We start from the raw sequence: 19,635 nt of genomic DNA, 5'->3' as shown, positions 1-19,635 counted from the left end.
ATGAAGTGAACAAGAATCCTACGAAGTATTTCATAATGGGACAAAATTATTTTTCGAACAGATCATGTGACTAGCACCTTAAAGACGGTCCTCTGCTTTGCCTAGCCAAAACTACAGCTGAGGAGTCAAGATGGATATTTACAATTTCTTTAAACCTACTGCCCCAAACCGAGCTCTGCTATTTTAGTGTATACATTGCACTACACTCCCCACGCGTTCCCATCACGGTGCTGGGTAATGGCTGTCAGCCGGGAACCTAGCAGCCACAGGAATAGGGGTGGTAGGTGGGTCCCACACTTTTTCTCTATGGCGTGGCTCCTGGGGCATGGCCTCCCCTCTGCCTGGGTTGCCGGCCGCGGGAGTGGGGAGTGGTCGGGGCTCCGATCTCGCGTCGCCCCGCGGCGGCTCCTCGGCACTGTCCTGCCTCCGCCTTACCCTCTCTTCTTTGCCTTGGTATCCTCCCTGCGCTCTGTCGCGGGTCGCTGGCTGGACGCCAGTGTATCAACTGGATGTCGCCCGCTCCGGCAGGGGACCCTGCCCTGCCCTGGGCTTGGTGGGCCGCTGGGGGTGGGGATGTGGTTGATGGTGCGTCCCCTCTTCCCATCCCTGAAGGCCGGTTGATGGGAGCGCGGGTGGCCCGGGGGACCACCCTGGATCCCGTGGGGTGACGATGGCTCCTTTGCTGGGCTGCGGGAGGAGGGATGGGCTGCGCTTGCCCCCCCCACCCCCACAACACCCGCCCTCGCTCCCCGGGCTGGTTGGGTGGGGGCTGTGGCCCTGGGTTGGCGCCTGCGCGGCATTTCCGCTCGTCTGCTTGGCTGTTGCGTGTTTGGTTGGGCTCGAGCGCGGCTGGTTGTGATTGGGCGCACTTGGGTGGAGAGATCCTGGTGCTGGGATTGGCGGTGGGGCGGCGTAGGGTCGGTTGCCAACGGGCTTACACTCATAACGGATTCACACGATTACTGGGTTCTAGATCACAGTGCTGATTTGTGTACACTCTATCCCTCCCAATCACTTAGCTTATAGTCTCCCCCACACCCCTCCCCTTCTTTCTCTGGCAAACATATTAATAGTGTGGGCGTTCAATGTACAGTGATACCTCAGCTCACGAACATAATTGGTTCCCAGAAAGTGTGCGTGAGGCGAAAAGTTCGTCTTCCGAACATTTATTTCCCATAAGAAACCATTAAAATGAGAATAATCCGTTCCCAGGTCCCCATAAAACATAATTTTCTACTAAATAAGCCTTAAAACTACACAAAAATATACCTTATTTTATGTATAATAAGTGTGCTATTGTATTATAATTAAAGAAATAAACTGTACTGTATAATAAAGTTGTTTTATTTACCTTTGCGATGGTATGGGAGTGGGAGGAGTGGGAGGAGGAGGGAGGGAGTTACTGTTTGGAAGGAGAGTGTTACCGGCAAAGTGCGCAGTTAGCGTAGACTCCACTGCTGTGCCCCCCGCATGCTTTTGGTTGTTAATAAAAGTGCCCACAAAAAGCCATCCGACACCTCTGGGTGTTTGTATGCAAGCCGCCATCGGGCGCACCGAAGACAACCGACGACAACGAGCCAACGTGACTCGCCGGTCCACTTCTCACGACGGTGGGAAGCTGAAAGCACCGCCAATTACCAGTCGAGGGCGAATTGGTAACACGAGTCACCTTCCATAAGGACTGTATGTAACTCTTTTTCGGTCCCATAATAGCAAAAGTACACTCAATATGGTCCAAAATGTCTATCAAACACAAACCACGTCCGCACTCAACGAAAGGGAGGGGACGAACTGGGACGCCGTGAGCGTGCGTCAGCTTCTCGTGGCGCTGTCCGACCGCGTGGCTTGGTTCGTCCGCCGAAAACTAGTTCGCCAGCAGAGACTATATGCTCGCGAATTTAATGTTCTTGAGGCGAAAAGTTCGTGAGCTTAAGCGTTCGTGAGCCGAGGTATCACTGTATTTCTTGTTGTTGCTTTTCTTCTCTTTTCTTGTTTTTCTTTTTCTGTTCCCCCATAACCCCTTCCTGTTCACTGCTTTGTCACAATAAATGAGGTATGTTGAATGATCACAATGGGAGTATGTCATATTCTCAATGTGAAACATTAAAACTGTTCAGACCAACCGGACACTTAGACTTCCATTCTCCATGTCAAACAGCTGAACAGGACAGGTAAAAATTAGGGCTGTCAAAATTATCGCGTTAACGGGCGTTAATTAATTTTTTAAATTAATCACGTTAAAATATTTGACGCAATTAACGCAGATGTCCCGCTCAGACAGATTTAAATGACTGTTCAGTGAAAAGCTCACTTGTTGTTATGGAGTTTTGCCGCCCTCTGCTGGCGCTTGGGTGAATGACCATCTCGCATATTGCCTCAAACAGATTATACAATGGGGCCGTTTATGGGCATTAAGAGTGAAGAGAATGCCACCGGCCGCTTGGGGGCAGCGCCGTTCCATACTCATGTTATTTCTTCAAAACGTGGGAGAATTAGTAGTTGTGAGACGTTTATGCTGTATTCACAATGCAACGCAAATTGCTATTTGTGCTCCACACATATTTCGGTAAGTTTTCTTTCTTTTAGTGGCAATTATGTGTCTCTTGTTGTATTTTGGGTAAGATATGTACAGATATATTTAATACAGTAAAGGCGAGTGGACACAGGCGTTCTTTGGACCGCGCTGTTTATTGGCAACTCCTTCACAACAAACATACAGTGGGGAGAACAAGTATTTGATACACTGCCTATGGGTTTTCCCATTGGCAGTGTATCAAATACTATCAAATACTTGCTCTCCCCAATGTAAGTATCGTTTAGTGAAAGCACAACAAAAATAATATTCCTATCTCCCAAAAAAAAAAAAAAATTCACAAAAAGAAAAGCACTTCAGTCTATAGTAATGAGGCCCTATTCTTAAACAACAATGCAAAATGAACTGGCATTCCATATCAAAATAGCTATGCAAAATACACGTAAAACTTTGGTCACTCTATTTTTATTATTGTTATTTTTATTCTTCTTATTATTATATTAACTCTACTTTTGATTGAAAATTTTACAAATTTTATTAAAACGAAAACATGAAGAGGGGTTTTAATATACAATTACTATAACTTGTAACTATAACATTTATCGTTTAAGAACTACAAGTCTTTCTATCCGTGGATCACTTTAACAGAAAGAATGTTAATGCCATTTTTGGATTTATTGTTACAATAAACAAATACAGTACTTATGTACAGTATGTTGTATGTATATATCCGTCGTGTGTCTTATCTTTCCATTCCAACAATAATTTACATAAAAATATGGCATATTTTAGAGATGGTTTGAATTGCGATTAATTGCGATTAATTACGATTAATTAATTTTTAAGCTGTAATTAACTCGATTAAAAATTTTAATCGTTTGACAGCCCTAGTAAAAATAAATAAATAAATAAATAAATAAATAAATAAATAAATAAATAAATAAATAAACCGACGCTTTCAGAAGCTTCAACAACAGCTGAGCTTCAATCGAGGACTGAACATAGTGTCAAGATGTACAGTATATGTATATATACAAAGTATATAGTGTATACAGTAATATATACGTATAATATTGTAAGTAAATTAATTTAATTGCTGACACTGCGTTTCAAGGTCATCATCATGTTTTGCCCACCCTCCCACAAAAGTCAAACTCCGCCTATGCTTTTGATTACTTGTTCCCCTTTTGTTTTGTGCTGACGCTTAGTTTCATTCTGGTTTGGTCTTACCAATTCAGGTCACCTGTTGTCCCTGCTCCTTGTGTACGTGACCAATCAGCTCCTGTGTGCCTTTTGTGCTCACGTACAGTAGGTGTGCCTTGTCTCGTTACCCCCGTATGCTTAGTGAAGCTCTGTTGCGTCGTTGCCCCTGTCACATGTTATATTTGTTTCCTGTGCTCCTATTCTACCTGCTACTTGCTTTGTCTGTAGTAAGGCTTTTGGTTTTTACTTTTTCTTTTAAATATATTTTTGTCGGTACTTTGTTTTTGGACTTTTTGTTAATAAACACTTTTTAATTTGCACCACTTCCTCTGCCTCCCTCGATGCTCTTTGTTGATTCCTTCTTTTGGAGCCGCCTTCCCTTGTTTCTCGCCTGCTCATACCCTCACCCGTGACGGTGTGTTCTTCCGGTCTATCTCCTTAAACCCTTTTCTGTCCAGCTGCATTTTTCAATAAACACCACAACGTAGACAGCCGCAAAGAGTATTTCAAACTCCCTCCGGGCACAATAAAATTGACATTCAGATCTACCATTACGCATATGAATTAAGCAGCTGAATAGTATAGAAATCTAGAGATAAAATAAATACATTAATTAATTGAAATAAAATACAGTGGAACTGCTTCTGGAAGTAGTTTCGTAACTTTAAAATTCTGTAAATAGAGACGTGTTTTCCATGCCTTAATCCGTTTCAAAATTCAGACATCAATCTTTTATAATGCATAAAAATGCATTAAAACAGAAAATCAGAGTTGTGCATAATGTAAAAAAAAACTAGAATAAAGAATACAACTTAAAACATTCATGTAAAGCTGTCGGAACACGAGGGGCGAATGAATAGGATGCTGGGATACACACATACACATCAAGGTCCCTCTGAGCCAATTGGATGCCAGGAATGTTGGGTAATAGCCAATGGCAGAGCAGCTATAAATATGTTACGTTCAGTAAACTCTAGGAGCTGTGAGTACTAGCCATACTGTATTTTTACCTTTCATATCCTGATTTTTTTTTTTTTTGTAACAAGAGGCAATATTTTCCCGTTGTGTCGTGTCTTAACTTGAAAATTCTGTATGAATAGACATTTGTAAGTAGAGGTACCAATGTAAGTTAAATTAAAATTAAGAAAGAAAGAAAAAAAAACTATGATACATATTCATTCGAAATATATTTTTTAAACTTGACATTTGCGCATATCATTAAAATCATCTCACGCTAATGCTGTATCTACACATATAGTTTACACATTATGCATACAATATGCGGTATTCATGTATTTCACCGCATTTGATTTCTTCTGTTGTAAACAATGCATTTTCGCCATTATGTCAAGCCAATGTCTTCATTTAATTGCTACTGACTCAATGTTGCATTGCTGGAGGGCTTTGTGTTGTGCTGTAACTTCACTACAAATAGCCAAATCTTGTTTTTCTTTTCTTCTCAGCTTGCCTTGTTGGGGGCCTCCACACGGTATCATCCTTTTCCATGTCAGTTTACCTTCTGCATCATCCTCTGGAACACTAATAGCCCTCCATCAGTACATCCATCCCCCTTCTCTAGGGTCTTCTTCTCTGTCTTGTTCCTCGTACCCATATTTTCAACACCCTTTTACCAACATACTCACCCTATTTCCTCTTGATTTGTCCAAACCATCCAAGTCATCTAACTTTGTCACCAATACATACAGGATATCAGCTTAGTCACTCCTCTTATTAAATTATTTCTTATGCTCTTCAACCTGGGCAGTCTGTGAGAGAACCTCAACATCTTCATTTCCGCCACCTCCAACTAAATATCCTGTTGTCTTTTCAGCGGCACAGTCTATAATCAGTACATTGTGGTTGCCCTTCTTTGTCGCTGAGACCCTCTGTCACATTAAACACCTGACAACTTCCTCTGCCTGTTCCAGCCTGCTTGGATCCTTTTCTTCACCTCCTTACCACACTCATCATTGATCCAAACTTTTAAGTATATTATTTACTATAGTAATTGTGTCGCCCAGATCTTAATCCCATTGAGATGCTGTGGGTTGACTTGAAACGGGCTGTATATGGAAGAAACCCCTCAAACATCTCACAGTTGAAAGTATTCTGCGTTTTGAGGAGTGGGGCAAACTTTCTTCAAACCGATGTCAAAGACTGGTAGATGGCTAAAAAAAAGCGTCTAACTGTAAGTTATTTCAGCCAAAGGGGGTAACACTGGCTAATAGGTGGTACGGTGTCCTAACTTTTTCCTGAGTTAGAATATACATTTTTGTTGATATATTTGGTTTAATGAGTAAAACAATGTTAATTTTTGTTGTTTACCTGCAATTAAGTCACTTTTTTTTCCAGAGATAAAGAAAAACAAGATCAGACATTGATATGTGAGGATTTGTTTAAAAAAAAAAAACAATATTTTAGGGGCTGTCCTAATTTTTTCACATGACTGTATATCATTTTAACATCGCCATCGTAATTTGTACGCAGAGGTGGGTAGAGTAGCCAAAAATTTTACTCAAGTAAGAGTAGCATTACTTCAAAATAGCATTACTCAAGTAAGAGTAAAATTAGTCATACAAAAAAATGTACTCAAGTACTAGTAAAAAAAGTATCCAGTGAAAAGAATACTCTAGTAATGAGTAACATTTTGATTAACTGCTTATTTTTGTTTGATCTTTTTTTTTAAACAATGTTCTTATTTCTCACAGCGCAAACGTATCTATATGAACTGTTGTTACAATTATACTGTGCAATAACCCATTACATAACCACTTTAAGCCAAAAAAAAAACCAAAAAAAAGCGAGGAGAAAAAAAAAAAAAAAAAACATTAATTAAGCATTATTCGTCCAAAGAGCATGAATGCCCTGCCCTCTAGTGGAGAAAATAGTTCCTAGTTTGAGTAGTGAATACTGTAGTTCCTTCATAGTTACAATTATGAAATGAAAAGGATCATATCTCGGGTTTTCTGTGGTCAGTCGGTGCCAAATAAATACTGGGAGAGAGTTTTAAATCCGATGTTGAGGGCAGCGCTCTATGTCAAACACTTCATTTGTTACGGTGCTTTAAAGACGCATGATTGAACAGGCTTGCGTGATCATAGAACAGCAAGCTTGTGTCTGATTGGTGTCATGGAGTCATGTGATTATTGTTGCGACGTCTCATTGGTAAAATTAGTCGCGCTACTCTTGGCAATAGCATAGCTAGCAAAAAAAAAACAAAAAAACAATCTAATATGTAGAATAAAGAGGAAAAATGTAACGACTCTTGTGTAGCCCAAATTAGCAGAGTAAGAGTAGTGTTTTTTTCTTCACAAATCTTCTCAAGCAAAAGTATGGTAAAAGCAGGGTAAAACTACTCTAAGAAGTACATTTTCCCCAGAAAGCTACCCAAGTAAATGTAACAAATTAAATGTAACGCGTTATTACCCACCTCTGTGTGTACGTGCACAATGGTCTCATCACAGGATGTGTGATTGTTTGTTCACAGATGAACCGCTTTAGCCTGGATTAAACGGTATTATATGAATACAATGTGGTCATGGTGAGTCAACCAAAATCTTTCCAAACAGAGCGATTCAAGTCATCTGGTGAAAATACTTGTAGTATTAATATTGCAATATATATCGCAAACCCCCAAAAAGTCGCAATGTCAGTTTTTTCCAATATCATTCAGACTTAAAATATACTTTAAGGTACCACACACTAAAATATGTAGGAATAGGAATCATTTAAAAGGTACACACCAGGTTGGAGTGGCATTTCTCAGTGGTAAAGTAGTAGTCTCGCAACCCAAAGGTTATAAGTTCCTACTCTGGTGACTTTGTCCAAATATCCTTGAGCAATATACTGAATCACACGTGGCTGCTCCTGCTACGTCATCACTAGTTGAATGAAGTGACAGTGTCAAAGCGCTTTGATTCCCTTGCAGGTGGAGAAGCGCTATACAATTAAAAGCTCATTTATCATTTTACACAACCTCCAGATCAAAGGCACAGAGTTGGCAAGTGAGTTGTTTAAGTTTAGTTTGAAAGTGTCGTCTTATTTTCATGGATATCGGACTTTTTCGTGAAGATCAAGATATTATGAATTAAAAACCAGTAAGGGAGGATGCAGATTCATTGATACCCATTAACACAACTTACTATATTTTGTATTTGTTGAAGTGTTTTTGTTGTTGTTTTTTTAATATTCAATTCCATTTGTATTAATAGGGAAACTTAGGAAAATGTGGAGGTGCTATTTTTCTCTTTACTGAGTTATCTGTTGTGAAGATAAATGTATTCAGTCAAATACAGCAGTGCCATTACCTGAATCTGAAACCTTACACAATTACACAAACAAACTAAAATACTTCCATGTTGGTTGTTACCATCTGAAAAAATAAGTATTAGTTTTTTCTTGACGACTTGAGTTTAACCAGCCTTGATATTTGGTGGAACCGAGAGGCTTTACACTCCGCTTTCAAATATTACGCAACTTTCGCTAAATTATTAAATCTACATCATGCATATTGCATCATATGAAAGTCTGCCAGTGAGTGCTTCAGTTAAGCCAAAATTAAAAGACTTTGAGTCAAGATACAAATAATTAACATCACAGTTTTTTTTTTTTTTTTTTTTTTTTTTTTTTTGTCGTTGTTGCCTGTAGCATCGTGTTTACTAAAGTATTGTTTATTTATGTTTGGGGCAAAACAGACAAACGTTAAATGTAAAATGTAAAATGGTGCATCTTCAGAAAATGTTTTGGAAAAGTAATAATGAAACCACTGCATTCTCCTTGTAAAGATTACTACTTAACTACTCTTAACAGAGTAGTAACAGTTCTAGAAACTGTGTCATATTCAGTTAATGGGGAAAAATTACCAGAGGTTTTTATTTATAGCTGTAAACCGCCTTCCCTCCAACATCAGTTTTTTTTTTAAGGATTTCACAGGCTAATGAGCTGCATGTCTTGCATGGTGCACAAAGTAAATATCCCTAATACAATGTGGAAACCTGCGGTTTATTGCCTGGTCCCAAATCACCAGCTGTGCGCTACGTGACTAGTTTAGGAACAACACGAAAAATACAGTGTTCCACAAATACGTTCAGCCCAGTAACCATGAACATGGACACATGGACACCCGATTCGTTACAGTATGGTATAGCTTATATTAAACACAGGGGCGCTGGAAGTCACTCACAGCAGGGGGTGCCGAGGATATTTTTTATTGTTTTCCATCCAAAAATAGCCGTTTCGGTCCAAATTTGTCAGGCTCACATGCTTTCTCCATACAAGGCGTGCACAATGGCAGTACACAGACATGCTGAATAGTTTACATACTACTGCTAGGCTACTACAAAGACAGCGTTCTATTTCACCTATAGTGTGTTGGAGTTTTTGTATTGGAAATATAAGTGCCCGGTTTTTATAATGCAAATCAGTTCAGCTAGACGGCACAATGACACGCGAACACATTTGAAAACTGAAAGGTCCAGTAAGCCTCTGTGTAACACACCCTTTTTATAACACTAAAATAAAATGCACACCAATATCCAACAGTGCTCTGCATGGTGGCAGCTCAACTGCAACAATAAACTATAATATGGTTAAATTGCAAGCATGTCTTACCTATTTGAAGACACCACAGGTTGATAGAACTATAATCATAATAATCTTAACTCATTTGCCCCAAAAAACATATAAATATGTTCTATTTTTAATTGTTTCAGTGTCCCAAAGCCGTATTTATACATCTTTTACGTTTTTTTTTTTTTTTTCAAAAAAGACATCTCTGGGTTGTGATTCAATTTAGCACCAAAGCACAAAGCTGAAAATCCATTTTAAAGCAATAAAACTGGCCACTGGAGGGCAGTAGCGCATTTGGTAAGACCCGCAACCCGATTAAACGGCAACAAATGGCCAAGCCGCATGGCCGGGCGCCGGCGGAAGACGACCGAATGGATGCCAGGCTGCGGACGACTGAGCAGAAAGACCGGGACCACTAGTGCAGCGGACGATGGCTTTGAGTCCTTGCTGCTCGCGAGCAAAGCCCGCAGAGACTCAAAAAAATTCATCTTTATGAGACAGATGGCGATGAGGGAAAACTTTAACCGGCTGTCACAGCCAGAACAGTGTCATCTTTCAGTTAGTTATGTGTAAATAAATTGTTACTTTGCTATCATAAGCTCTATTTGTCTAGTTGTTTATCTTATTTTGTAAAAGGAAAACATTATTCAGATGTTTAGGATGTAACTAAAGCAAAAAATAGCTGTGTATAAGTCAAAGTTATGTTTGAAATGTATGCTTTCACAAAAAGCTCAATTTCTCCGTTTTTTCATCAGAAATTGGAAAATTGCTCAAACTAAGCTATTTTCTAATTCTGATTTCTAAAGAGTGGAAAAAGATATGAATTAACTTTTTTTCCACTGAATGAAGAGAGTCTAATCTTTCTTTTGGTGGGTTCCATGTTTATATAGCAAAATAACAGAATTTTCTGTGGGCCTTGCAAAATCAGTCAAAATCCAGTAAAACAGCCGGGAGCGAAGGGCCTTGCTATGGTGGAAATGGCAGCGAGTGAATGAGTTCATTTTCAACCTCGAATTTTAGAAAATTTTGTTGTTTTTTTAAAGAAAAAAATCTGTTCTTGCACCTTGTTAACCTCTGTTAAGAGTTAACTTTTCCAATAGAGCCTTATTCAACGTGACCCGGGAGCAAGCAAGGTGTCAGGTAGTGCGCACGTTATAAACAACAACAAAATTTTCAACATATATATTTATTCCCCTGATGTTAAATACTCTGTTGTTTCAATATGTCTTATTTATTTTTCCCCAAATAAAAAAATCTACCAAAACCTTTTTTTCCTTCCCCAACACTAGGGGGTTCTGCAGCACCCTCAGCACCCCACCTCCAATGCAACTGATTAAACATATCAGAAAAATGCCCTATTACTGCAATTGTCGTAGTAACATCGGACACTTCATGCATTAATATTCGTCCCGTATCACAGCAGCTGTCCAGGGTTTGCTGTATGGTGCGGTCACTCGCGAGTTCTGGACTAATTAAATACGCCCTCACATAACTCTTAAACATTCGTATTGACAACGAATAGATTTGGCAGTGTCCCCACTGTGAAAAAAATCATTTCATATTGCAAGATTTGTTTTTGAAGCTAAATGCATGTAACAACTTTCTTTTTTTCCTTTTTTTTTTTTTTTTAACACACAGCTTGGAATCACGCCCCCGGCACATATACAAACTCGATTGCGCGGTTCCAAAGGTAGTCCAATCAAGAAAAAATATCAAACCTGTCTGAACATGATTGGAGGGGCTCTGAACACACCCGATTTCTTTACAAAAAGGACAAGAGACACCCGAGAGTCTTATTGGCCCTGGCACTAGACGAGCAATGTGCCTGACAATCACCCCGTATGGCTCGTGCACCCCTGATTCTTGTAAGAGTCATTAAATAGCCCAATTTTGGTGTAGTGTAACGTAACCCCAAGGCTATTTTGGTGAAGTTGCAACTAACACGCCGGCAGACAGATTTGTGTCTCACAGACGTGAGGTGTGTTTAAATCATTTATCAACAGTGTGCATTCAACCCTCATTGAACATCATTGTATAAAACAATTCATCGCATAAATGATCTTCATTATATCATTGAAATTAGTATCAGTGGTCAAGACACCAGTGGGTGACCGTAATTGTGTAGTTGCACTCACTGCGTGGTTGCACACGGACACACTTTATTGGGGTGGAGGGCGGTTTCAAATTGCCAGTGCAGATTTCCCTAGCCAATTTACAGTTTTCCTCAATTGCTTTGGTACGTTTCTCAGATCAAAATTGATATTCTCAAAACTACTTGTTCAATCCTCGCAACATCGTATCACTAGTGCACATAAAAAAAGCAGTTTCTCATTTCTTTGAGCAAGTTGCAGATGTTTTTGTGCATCCGTGCAAATTATTTTGTACAATTCTCTGCTGTTTCCTGCATTATCAGTTACATCTGTCATGATGGTCAAATGGATGATCATGGGTCTCTATTGAATAGTCTCACTACCCACAACAGTTAGTCATTACTTCATTGCATTAGTCTTTCCATGCAAAATGCATGAAAATGTTGTCAGAATATGTCAACATGTGTGTTCTATTTCCAAGCATTTTCGTTACTTATTTTACATAAATGATTTTAACCTGCCAAAATGTGTGATAGTTTGGGACAATGTGGGCTTCCACCACTCCAACATAATCAGGGAATGGATAATGGAGTTCGTCCCACCATACTACCCATTCATCGATCCCATAGAAGAATTTTTCTCCACATGGAAATGGCAAGTGTATGATCACCAGACTCACACTCAGATGGATGCCAAGAATGCAGCATTCAGTGATATCACAGCAGATTGCTGCACAGGCTGGATAAGGCATTCAAGAAGGGTTTTTCCACGCTGTATAGCAAGAGAGGACATCCATTGTCACGTGGATGAAAATTTACGGTCCAACAGGGAGGAATGTCAAGATTTGTGGAAAGAATGGGGAAAAAATCCCGGCATGTAGCACAAGTTTAGTTGTGCCGATTGTCTTATGTTCACATTTCTAATTTTGCTTTTGTTTTTTATCTTTGTGATACTCAGTGCTGTCCTTTGCTTTCTGTATCGCAGTGACATGGTCTGTCAAGAAATTGTAAAATCAGTAAAAGTGTAAACCGAATCTTGTCCAGTCTCCCACACATAAAGGTGTAATTTTCAATTTTCATCTAAACTTACGTACACCATCTTCAGCATCTGAGCCTTCCACCAGAGTAACTGTTCAATTGAGAGCATGACTAAGCAGACTGACTGTTTTGTCTGTACACAATGAAACACAGACTTGTCGTCCTGACAGCACTGACATGTTCATTGACTCAGAAATTTAATTTTGAGGGATAGTCTAAGTATTTTGTGTGACATGTGAGGATTGAACAAGTAGTTTTGAGAATATCAATTATGATCTGAGAAATGTACCAAAGCAACTGAGGAAAACTGTAACACAATCTGCTTGTGATGTCAGGTTGTACTTTCTCATAACAAGTGCATGTCAACCTTCAACTAACCAAACCAGTATATCCCTCTGTCAGATAGCGCCAAAAAGCAAGCCTCTCATATGTCAGTTTTAAAGGATGTAAAGGAACCTGCTTATTTGAACGAAAGAGTTGTCTATAACCACCGGTTCATTATCAGTGCACTTCTCCATCTTTCCATTAATCTGATAATGTTTCTTAAATCTAGTCAAATAATTTTCTCCATCTTGCTTTGAGTGTTTAAGACTGGTTAACAGATTAATGCGTCAGATTATTCCACTTACTTTAAGTAAATATTACTATTTGTTCTTTTTAAGCCCATACATCTAAAAGCTGGTGATTTTTACCTGATTAACAAGCTTTTTTTTTTTAAGATTAAATAGACTAACTTTTTGCTTAAAATAAGTCTGTTATGCTTATTTTCAGCTAGCTATTTTTTCAAGAAATCAAAGTGAGTAAAACTTCTTGAAGCATTGGCAGATAATTTCACATATTGTATTGTAGATTTACACTGAAAACAAGGGAATTTATTTAACTAGTTTTAAGGAGGTGTGTTTTTGCAGTGTAGCTGCTTGGACATGGAGAATCTTGAGTGTCCCCTTTGTCTCAACAGTTTTAATGTGGGAGTTTGACATACTCCCATTGTGGTTGTTCATTATGTTTAGGTTGTACTTTCTCATAGCAAGCACATGTCAAACTTCCACTAAACAAACCAGTTTCTCCCTCTGTCAGACAGCGCCAAAAAGCTAGCCTCTCATACAGTTGGGCAAATAAGTATTTAGTCAACCACCAATTGTGCAAGTTCTCCTAAATGAAAAGATTAGAGAGGCCTGTAATTGTCAACATGGGTAAACCTCAACAATGAGAGACAGAATGTGGGGGAAAAAAATGAAAATCACATTTTTTGATTTTTAAAGAATTTATTTCCAAATTAGAGTGGAAAAGAAGTATTTGGTCACCTAAAAACAAGCAAGATTTCTGGCTGTTAAAGAGGTCTAACTTCTTCTAACCAGGTCTAACGAGGCTCCACTCGTTACCTGTATTAATGGCACCTGTTTTAACTCATTATCGGTATATAAGACTCCTGTCCACAACGTCACACTGCAAACTCCACTTTGGCCAAGACCAAAGAGCTGTCAAAATTGTAGACCTGCACCAGGCTGGGAAGACTGAATCTTCAATAGGTAAAATGCTTGGTGTAAAGAAATCAACTGTGGGAGCAATTATTAGAAAATGGAAGACATACAAGTCCACTGTTATCTCCCGCAATCTGGGGCTCCATGCAAGATCCCACCCCGTGGCATCAAAATGATAACAAGAACGGTGAGCAAAAATCCCAGAACCACACGGGGGACCTAGTGAATAACCTACAGAGAGCTGGGACCACAGTAACAAAGGCTACTATCAGTAACACAATGCGCCGCCAGGGACTCACATCCTGCACTGCCAGACGTGTCCCCCTGCTGAAGCTAGTACACGTCCAGGCCCGTCTGCGGTTCGCTAGAGAGCATTTGGACGATCTAGAAAAGGACTGGGAGAATGTGTTGTGGTCAGATGAATCCAAAATAGAACTTTTTGGTAGAAACACAGGTTCTCGTGTTTAGAGGAGAAAGAATACATCCGAATAGCTCCATACCCACAGTGAAGCATGGGGGTGGAAACATCATGCTTTGGGGCTGTTTTTCTGAAAAGGGACCAGGACGACTGATCTGTGTAAAAGAAAGAATGAATGGGGCCATGTATCGAGAGATTTTGAGTGAAAATCTCATTCCATCAGCAAGGGCATTGAAGATGAGACGTGGCTGGGTCTTTCTGCATGACAATCATCCCAAACACACAGCCAGGGCAACAAAGGAGTGGCGTCGTGAGAAGCATTTCAAGGTCCTGGAGTGGACTAGCCAGTCTCCAGATCTCAACCCCATAGAAAATCTGTGGAGGGAGTTGAAAGTCCATGTTCCCCAACCACAGCCTCAAAACATCACTGCTGTAGAGGAGATCTGCATGGAGGAATGGGCCAAAATACCAGCAACAGTGTGTGAAAAGCTTGTGACGAGTTACAGAAAACGTTTGGCCTCCGTTATTGCCAACAAAGGTTACATAACAAAGTGTTGAAATGAACTTTTGGTATTGACCAAATACTTATTTTCCACCATGATTTGCAAATAAATTCTTTAAAAATCAAACAATGTAATTTTCTGGGGTTTTCTTTCACATTCTGTCTGTCATGGTTGAGGCATACCCATGTTGACAATTACAGGCCTCTCTAATATTTTCAAGAGGGAGAACTTGCACAATTAGTGGTTGACTAAATACTTATTTGCCCCACTGTATGTCTGTATTAAAGGATGTGAAGGAAACTGTTTTTTTTAACTAGAGTTGTCTATAACCACCCATTCATTATCAGGGCACTTCTCCAGCTTTCCAAGCGCATGCCCATGAAATTACCGAAACCTAGTCTAAAATGTCACTTCGCCCAGCGCAGTGGTGCTCTGATATATTTGTTCCGTACATGAAAAATCTCCCAACATATATGATAATATTCCACGTGGCTGAGGAGGAAAAGAACATATAGCACATTTTTAAAGCACCTATACAGTATACAATAGAGTTGACTCATATCAGAGTAATATATCCTAAAATATTCAATACTCCGTGTCTATCAAAGAGCAATTTCTCAATAATACGACCACAGTATCTTAAATTTAAAATGTATGTCCTTCCAGTCAGTAGAGATCTTACCCTTTGATTTTGCCTGCTGCAGCTTTGTTTTAATACTAAAAATTGCATTATAAAGGTTGGACACTTACAGTATGTCAAAACCACATACCGTAATTTCCGGACTATAAAACGCTACTTTTTTCTCTCATTTTGAATCCTGTGGCTTACCGTCCAGTGCGGTTTATTTTTTTATTTGTTTGGGTTAATTTGACACTTTGACAGCGGCGTCATGACCAGTGTTGTTAATTTTACTTTAAAAAAGTAATTAATTACAGTTACAAATTACTTCTCCCAAAAAGTAATTGCATTAGTAACTAAGTTACCTGAATTTAAGAGTAATTAGTTACTTGGCAAAGTAACTAGTGATAATTTTCACGTTTTATTTTTATTTTTTCTCAAAAAAAAAAAAAAAAAAAGGTCACACAATGTGAAGTTTAAAGGGTTTTTGGGACAATTGGCCCTAGCCCAATTCTTTACCCTCCACTTAACTAGACATAAGAGTATTGCGATAACTAGATAGTAACCTTTGCTATGTGTGGAAGTCATTTAAAGTTGTGAATCAACAGTTAAAGTTGTTAAAATTGCTCCCACTATTGCATTAGTTCCCTTCTGTCTACTTTCAACATGTGTAAGTTTTAAAACTGTTTCATAATTTAAAGATAGATTTAAGTCAAGATTTTGCCGATTTAGGACCATTTTAGATAAAAAAATAAAATAAAATAAAATAAAATAGAATAAAATAAAATAAAATAAAATAAAATAAAATAAAATAAAATAATAAATAAAATAAAATAAAATAAAAAAGGTTCGCAAGGAAGGATCTCTACAACAGAGCCTTCCTCAGAGGTCTACTGCTTTAAGATGGCCGCTGTTTACTAACGCATGTAGTCCTTAAAACATGTTGCCAATGCAGCCGTGTCAATCATTTGCATCTAGTTCTATAATATGTGATATCTACCGTATCATGTGGGCGGAGTTTGTAGGCTACAGTCAGGTATTATTGGAGCCACCTAGCATCGCGCTTGCAACGGCGTCTTCCCCACTCCTGCTGTGCTCTCTCGTTTCCATGAGTCGGTCTCTCTGACTTTTTTTTATTCAACCAACTTAGTAACGCATAGTAACGCACGCCTTTCCCGCCTCAGTAACGGTAACGGCGTTACCAAGATGAGAAAAGTAATAAAAAATAACGCCGTTAATAACGCCGTTATATTGTAACGCCGTTAGTAACAACACTGGTCATGACACTGCCATGAGACTGTCATAATTTTGATATGAAACTATCATGGGCCTTAATGAATGCTTATGACAAAAGTCATTAAGTGTCATCCTGCAAATTATGTCGCTGACTCCATTTATGTCCAGCTCTGATCTTTTACACCCATTCAAAAGTGAGATAATTTGCCGGATGACATGAAATGTTGTCTGTCATAAGCATACATTAATGCTCATGGCAGTGTCAATTCATAATTATGATGGTCTCATGACAGTCCTATGGCACTACGGTCAAAAAAAGTTTTACCAAATAATGAAACAACTGGAACAATAACTGAAGAAATAATTAGCACAGGACATGAATTTTGGTTATTTACATCTGTAGCGCTGCAATGCGTGCTAGAAGGTAGTGGTGTCAACAAAAATCGATGCGGTGATGCATCTCGATGTGGGGCATGGACGATTCGATTCGATGCGGGCAACAAGCCGAATCGATTCAGCGCATTTTAAAATATATAAGTACGTTCAAAAATCTTCCCTGCGCAATTCCGGTAATGCAACGGATTTGGTTTCCCCATTTGTATTATTATTCTCATGTTTCATTTTTTACACACCGCATCTCTCTTCTCCTCTCTGTGTCTGCAAAACCGCATGTTTCTTTTTTTTTGTTTTATTTTATATTAAACTTTCCAGGCGTTATTTGGTTGTGTAAATGCTTTTATAATGATCATAAAAATGTATAGACTATTTAAACATTAAGAAAACTTGCATTTTTTTCTGCCAACTGAGAATTCGTTACGAAGGACACTTTTATTTATGCACACAAAGGCAACAGAAATGTGATCCTTTTGAATCTTCTCCTCTGTGTGTCTGCAAAACCCAAGTTTTTTTTTTTTAATATTGAACTTTCCCAGCGTTATTTAGTTGTGTAAATGCTTTTATAATGATCATAAAAATATGTAGACTATTTAAACATTAAGACAACTTGTGTTTTTTCTGCCAACTCGAAGAAATGAAAATAAATTGCTGCTGCTGCTGCATTTTTTTTTCTTCGCGTCACTCCAACAAATAAAAAATAAAAAAGTCGGGTTTTTCGGGCTGGGCCTGCAAATCTAGTTAATTGATCGGGCTCGGGCCGGGTCGGGCTTCAATATCAGCTGGCCGTGTCGGGTCGGGCTGGATTTTTTTAGGCCCGATCTAACCTCTATTGCACATATATAGTGGGCTAGGCCTACGTTTTACTTTTGTTCTACATTGCAATTTAGTTGATGTTTTGTTTGCAACTGAACTGATCCCTGGATTGATATTGCGATAAAGATGCTTCTGCACTACAATATTTTATTTGTCGGTTTTCTTTAATATTTACTTGAATATTTTTATTTATGGGTCATTGTGACTAAAATACAGTGACTGTTATTACTGATTTTGCACAGGAGTTCAGATGTTGCACTGTGTGAAAAGGGTGCTACTGTGTGTAAAAAAAAAGAGAAAGCCCTGGTCTCATTCAAAGTACTAATTAAATGCTGTGATGTTTTTTTTTTTTTTTCTTTAATTTATATATTTGAAAGTATTTTCATTTGACTTCAACCAGGAGTGACACAAGAGCCAATAAAAAGTTGTTTAATGTCTGATCGCTTGTGTTGCTTCATGATTCACGAAAAATATGCTTTGCTTTAGAATTTTAATGCATCCCAAGCTTTAATGCACCGCGATGCATTGCCGAATCGAACCGAATCGTGACCCTCTGAATCGAATCGAATCGAATCATGGCCCTCCGAATTGTAATTGAATCGAATCGTGAAAGCAGTGCCGATGCACACCTCTACTAGAAGGCAAGAGTGGATGGCAAGAGTGTTAATTGCAGGTGGCAGCAGAGGTTGACTGTCTCCACCAAGGGAGCAGTGATTGCCAGATGAACCTTTGCAGCCAATTGGTTCAAAGCTTCATGGTGGTTCATTTGGTCTTATGACAGTCTTTTGATGCCGCTGTCATATAAAGTATTATCGGTTAATATCTTTTGGTATAAATATCCCATAACACAGTGAGGACAGCTGCGTCTTATAGTCCAGTGCGGCTTATCTATGAACAAATGCCGTTTTCGTATCAAATTTGGTGGGTGGCAGACTATAGTCAGGTATTGCTCAGATTGCTTATTTTAGAATGAAAGATTTCATTAAAACAGACATTTGACAGTTGTAGCAGGTTGTATTCAGCGTTAACTATTATTTGCACGTTTAAAACCCAATTAGCTACAGAGGTAGGCGTACAGAAGGAGAAGAAATGCAGGGATATTTCATTATTCATTGGGTTACAGAAGTTGTGCATTACTTATACATCAGAGTCATAGCTTGTTCTTTTTCAGGTACAGACGTTACATTATTTAAGGAGACAAGGGCCGTGCAGCTCAGAGACCGATGGTTTAAAGATCACTGGAATGAGTTCTCTTTTATCAGCTCTAAATGTTAATTTTTAGAGTTATACTTTGACTTGCATTTTCCCAACAGCAAGCAATTATGCAAATACAGGTAAGTCCTATTTGAACAAAGAGTGGTTGATTCGCCAGGCACTCTCGAAGCCAACACACATAGCTTGGCATCTCCTCAGATTTGTGAAGTCCTAACCAACAAATAAGCCAGCTTGTTACAGGTTGACAATTCTGACTGGATCATATGCTTTAAGAATAGTAAATCTTTTGTTGCTCATGTGGATTTTACAAGAGACGTGACCAGATCGCAGATACGAGGAAATGAGTTGATGACGTGCTTATTAGATTTAATGAAAAATTTTGACGAATAATATTTTATATGTATGACTTGTTTTAGGTGTAACACTATTTTGAAGATTTTTTGTCCTTCTTTGAAAATCAAGAAGACCAGGAAATTCCCCACTGTGAAACATGACAGGAGGCACTGTTATGTCTTTGGTTGCT

The 19,635-nt window shown here is 38.9% G+C and overlaps 1 protein-coding gene and 1 long non-coding RNA gene across 3 annotated transcripts in view; one reads left to right on the top strand and one right to left on the bottom strand.

Annotated features, from left to right (window-relative positions):
* LOC130927132 (uncharacterized) overlaps positions 1-7,696 on the bottom strand; it is a 43,413-nt gene extending 35,717 nt beyond the window's left edge. The window contains exon 1 of the long non-coding RNA XR_009066353.1: positions 7,480-7,696. This is a non-coding gene — a long non-coding RNA (uncharacterized LOC130927132). The remainder of the gene's footprint in view (positions 1-7,479) is intronic.
* The window catches only part of LOC130927130 (inactive dipeptidyl peptidase 10-like), a 262,038-nt gene that overhangs the window by 177,785 nt on the left and 64,618 nt on the right, over positions 1-19,635 (top strand). The gene's annotated exons all lie outside the window — the stretch shown is intronic.

The sequence above is a fragment of the Corythoichthys intestinalis genome, chromosome 12 (genome assembly GCF_030265065.1).
Source record: "Corythoichthys intestinalis isolate RoL2023-P3 chromosome 12, ASM3026506v1, whole genome shotgun sequence".
Taxonomy (NCBI): Eukaryota; Metazoa; Chordata; class Actinopteri; order Syngnathiformes; family Syngnathidae; genus Corythoichthys; species Corythoichthys intestinalis.
Note: the sequence above shows the minus strand (reverse complement) of the source record. Positions and strands in the feature narration are given on the sequence as shown.